A 5341-nucleotide genomic window follows, 5' to 3' on the forward strand; every position below is an offset into this window, starting at 1 on the left:
CATTGAGTGGTCATTTATCACTGGCAGGTAATGTTCCTGACAATTGGTTATCCCGCAGCCTGGACTGAAGAAATGCAGTTGTGTGGGACAAGGCTGTTCCAGCTTTCTGTGAGGAAGTAGCAAAAGCTTTCAGCATGAAAAGGGAAGTGGAATAATTCCTGGTAACTGTACCTTTTCCCCTCTAAATTCAGGCACAACGTGCTTGGTCCTCAAATAGCATTTTACACAAAATTTAAATCAACTCTATTGGCCCATTCTACTGTTCAGTGATTTTCTAAAAATCATTTTTCCTTTGTGTATAGCTAGGTGGTGGTGAAAAAGATATTAACTGCAGAACTGGGAGGGGAAAATACTGTATTTCCTTTGGTATCCAGTTTAAGTAACCCTGGAAGCAAAAACAGTAGAGAAAAGTGGCTTGTTACATTTTTGACTTTAAATTCATGTAGCACTGTTGGTGTTGATAATGTAACTCTGTAATGGGAGGGCAGGCTGCAAGCTCAGCTTTAAGTTTGTCTCCTCCAATTTTTAATTGCTGTACATTTAATTTGGCAATTTAATAATGGCTTTTCAAGATGGAGCAGCCAGGTAAAAAGTCAAAGCAAGATGAAAATGATCCCTGAATAGCTAATTTGATTTTGAGCTGCTCTGCTGTTTTTAAAACAAAACATTTACACAAAATTGTTTATGAAGTAACAGGTGGCCTTTGTGTTCCTGCTTCTGGAGGAGCACTTGACTTGCACAGATTTTCTTTGGAGAAAATACTATGAGGGGGTTTTCTTCTTTTTCTCTGAAAAAGCATTCACTAGCCTAACCTCTTCAAGCAACTAGTAAAGCCTGTGATTTATTTTATTGACTTTAAAGTGGCACTGACCTGAGAAGTATGGTCTCAATGCTGGAGTCAGGGAGAGTGTTTCCACCTCGGTCTCAGGTGCCATCTGTCATATCCCAAGCAGTGGCTGTCAAGCACTGAAGGGAATATCTTCCCCTTTCAGGCTTTAGTTAGGAGTTATGCCTCATTTCTTCCACTGTCACTGAGACAGCCTTGCTTTTTTTTCTGCACACATGGTTAGCACAGCACAGTGTTGGTGTTTTATCTTCTGGTATTAGTCTGTCTCTGGAAGTCAACTTTTTTTTTTTTTTTTTAATTGGAAAACCTGATAATTCTGGTAGAGAGTTCTGTTTATGGCATGGTTTTGCTTGCACCATAAACCATGGTAACTGTTGACCATTGTTGGCCACTTCAATATATGTGAAAATTACTTTAATTGATATAATAATGTCATATGTAGTCAGTTAACTCATTTATGGATTTGATATACAGAGGTGCCTCTGTGACTCATTTTATGTATTTTTTTGCCAGGGCTGTTAAGGCTCAAAATCTGCTTTTTTTCAACTAGCAGGTAGGGACTGTGGGGAGGAGTTCTCAGTGTGTCCTGGAGCTGGCTGATGAATGCTCTCCATGGATAGGAAATGCCACCTCTTTATTAACAGCAAAAGAGCTCAGAATGGTACAGAAATTTAAGTGATTGCTGGAGTCTTTTATTTCAATTTCTTTTTCCCAGAGCTGTGTTGCAGTACAACAGCTCTACAGCCTTTGACTGAAACAGCTGCCAAAAAGCCACAGCTGCTCTGCCCAAACCACAGCTGACCTGCTTTGTGCTTCAGCCCTCTCCTCAGCTGGAGACTGCCAGCTCTGGCTGCAGTGTCCCTGTGCTCACAATATTCCTGGGTTTGTGGCTAATCAGCTTTTTCAGGGGCTGTAGGATAATTCACATCAAGATTACACAGAGTTCTGGAGCTTGGTTTGAGAGGTTGGAGGTTTGGGGGATTTTTTTTTTGTAGGGGTTTATGCATGTTCCAAGATGTGGGTCTGGGGTCTTTTTTTTTGGTGAGGAACTCAGTGGCAGCCTGGTGATTTTCCAGACCCGTTTGGCACACGTTTTAGTTTGATTATTGCTGTTACAGTTTGGTACCAGACCAGTGCTCTGTGTTTTTCATGCCCAGCAGTATTGCTGTGACTGGGGGTATTGGGATAGAACTTGAAGCCATAACCATATTTTATCTTTAGTTAGAAGGATGGAAAATATCTGAGTATTGATTTCTGTTTGGAATTTTCTTTTTTTCTGCAGATTGATGGTTTTTAAATTTTGTTTTCGTTCTCTGTTGAGCTTTTTGAATCATGTTTCCTAATAGTAAATTTTTAAAGCAAAGATTTGTTCCTGGAATGTGGGGGGTTTTTTGTTTATTTTTTTTGTGGATGGCTTTTCAGCCTTTAAAAGGGAGAACAGAAGAGTCATGCAGCCAAGTTTCCACTAGTCATGCTTGCCACCTCCTTTCCTTCACTGTGTTTTTATAGATGAAAGGCAGAGGCTCAAATTAAATTGACCCCTGAAGGCTGTGCAGGAAGATCTGTGAACTGGCTGCACCATGGAGTGCTCTCCCTCCACGTGAGCCCCAGAGCCAAGCCTCTCCTCCCTGACAGAGGACACGGCCCAAGCTGTGCCAGGAGAGGCTCAGGCTGGACATCAGGGAGAATTTCTCATGGAAAAGGTTGTTACACATTGGAAGGGGCTGCCCAGGGAGGTGGTGGAGTCCCCATCCCTGGTGGTGTCCAAGGAAGGCTGGATGTGGCACTCAGCACTCTGGGCTGGCAGCAAAGTGGGGATCAGTCACAGGCTGGACTCAGTCTTAGAGGTTTTTTCCAACCTGAATGGTTCTGTGATTCTTCTGAAGCTGCAGGATGAACAAAGCAGTGACCAACCCCAGTTTTTGTGCTCTGGAGTGTGGCTTCTTGTGTGATTAAGTATTTCTTTCAATCTCTAAACCCGCAAGCCTTGCTGCCCTTAGCAGGAGCAGGCTCCAGTCTGTGTTTGCTGCGTGATGCCAGACTCCAGAGTGGCTGTGTCACCTCAGCACCCCTCGGTGCACAGTCAGCCCCAAGCCTGGTGCTTGGCAGAGGTGCTGTGTCACCCCCGGGGCCGTGCCCAGCCTGTGCCCTGTGTCAGCACCAGTCCTGCACTGACAGCCACTGCATCACTGCTGATGGCATCTCTCTGATGTCTCTGGGACTGTCAAATCCATCTCTCATTGAAGATAATTACAAGTACTGTAGGGAGAGCCCGTGCTGCTGCTGCTGCCTGCCAGCAGCGTTGGCCTGCTGGGCTGTCTCCTGCTAATGCTCCTGTGCTGTTTTCCCCTTGGTCACGTAACCAAACCAATTCCTACAGAAAGTTGTTTTTCTGGCTCTGTTGGCTTTTTTTTATTTCACTCTTAGGTTCCATTTCTCTCAGCAGTGCTGCTGGGATACCTTTTTCTTTTATAAAATTACACCATCAAAGGCTGCATTATATATGGAAGATACTCGACGTATAAATCCAGACCCAGAATTCCAAGTAACTGCTTTTTTCATAAGGGAGGAAGATAAAACCGTTGAACCAGGACTTTATAGCTTTGAAATAAGATCAGAGATTAAATTTTGCAGGGCAGGCCTGTATCTAGAAGCTTCTAGTCACTGCTGCTTACCAGATTTCACAGTCAGCTGGGCTGCAGCACATAGGAAACAGCTCAGAGCGCGTTCCAGGCACTGACTGGAGCCCAGTCCTCCCTGCAAGTGGGCTGATCTGCAGCCCCAAAACAGGTGCCTGAGGCCTGACAGGGTGCTTTTATCTCTTAGGCTCAGTTTATGGCAATATTTTTATTCCAGGTGCTAAATCTTGCCTTCCCTGGAGCAGGTGAGCATTTTGCCACAAGCTTTGGGGTGCTTGTGACTCAAGGTAAGGGTCAGTCTGTGCTGATAGCTGTGGTAAGTGCTTGACTGTGTTGGGTTAGAGAAAAAGAACTTTTAAGAGAAAGTGGAATATCCTCTAATGCTGAAATTAATGGACCATGCAACTCTCTCTATCCTTTCCTTCTGTATTTTTCCTGTTCCCTAATTCCCCTCTATTTTCATTTTCCAATCAATTGTAGACACGTGGTTTCTAACTCTGTTTAAACCAGTACTTTGTTAATATTTGTCATAGCTGAAAGCAAAAAATGCTTATTTTTACACTTGTAGTGATTATGTGAATGTGTGATTTGTGTAACTTTTCAGGAAGTGCAACTAAAAGGAAATAAAATCTACTGCAAAGCTTCTCCACAGAATGGGTCAGCTTGGGAGGGCTCTGGTGCCACCTCCCTGCTTAGGCAGGGTCATCCCAGAGCACAGGGCACAGGACTGTGTCCGGGTGCTTCTGGAATATCTCCAGTGAGGGACACTCCACACCCTCTCTGGGCAATCTGCTCCAGTGCTGAGTCACTCCCTGGCTTTGCAGGGACATGGAGGGGGTGGAAATCCCTGTCAGGTGAAATTCAGTCCCTGTTTCTGGAATAAGAAGCACAACTGGGGATTCACTGTGCCTGAACTCTGAACTTTTAGCTTTCTGATGTGAGTGGGAATGTGCACACCCAGCTGCAAAAAGACCTTGTCTACTGAAAAGAAAAATAGCGCAGCCTTTTGTTTTTATGTGAATATTTAAGTTTCTGCAACAGGGGATCCCTGAGGTCCTGGATTTTGCACAGCTTTTGCCAGGGTCAGTGTCAATTTGTGTGTCCACATTGCCTCCCTTGTGCAGGAATCTTCTGCATTCCAAGGAAAGGGATATTGCCATGGTTTAACTCATGGAAACTCTTGTTTTACTGGAAGCTTGACCAAAAGCCTCTGGTCAGAGATGGAAGCCTTTTGAAATGTATCTCCAGGAGTTTAATGAGATTTGCTGGAGGACAGCTTTCCATGAGCAAATTATGTTAATACAGTTATAAGTTGTTGCTTAATGACTCCCTTACACTATTAGCTATATTGCTAATTGTGTGGCCAATGCAGTTGTGCTGGTCTGAGGATATCTTTGGGGAGCAAATTAAAAGGAAATTACGCTTACTTAGACTTTCCTGTACAGGAGTAATTGCATTCATGTGGTGAATTTTATTTGCCAACACTTCTAGTGCGTTGCTATTTTCTGTTGTAGCCAAGATATAATGAATATTTTTGGGGTTGTTTGGGGTTTTTTTTCCCCCAGCCAGGTGTTGTGCAGCTCTTGCTCAAATTTGGGTGACCAGCTTCACTGGAGGTAAGCAGGACTGTGCGATGTCTTTTGTTATTAAAATACCAATAAATTCTCTGTAGAATCAGAGCCCTTAAGTGCTCCTCTGACCACTGACAGCCCTTGAGAAGTCTGTGCTGCACTCGTTTGTTAAAAACTCTGAAATGTCAGATCTGTTGCTGTTCATAAATGTTTATTATCAATAGGCAGCTGGAAATGTTACATCTGAAAAGGTAGAAACACCTTGATTTTTCAAGAGGCTTACA

The sequence above is a fragment of the Corvus kubaryi genome, unplaced genomic scaffold, assembly GCF_017639235.1.
Source record: "Corvus kubaryi isolate FWS band 111438036 unplaced genomic scaffold, C.kubaryi_AGA036_p1.0 37395, whole genome shotgun sequence".
NCBI classification, from domain to species: Eukaryota; Metazoa; Chordata; class Aves; order Passeriformes; family Corvidae; genus Corvus; species Corvus kubaryi.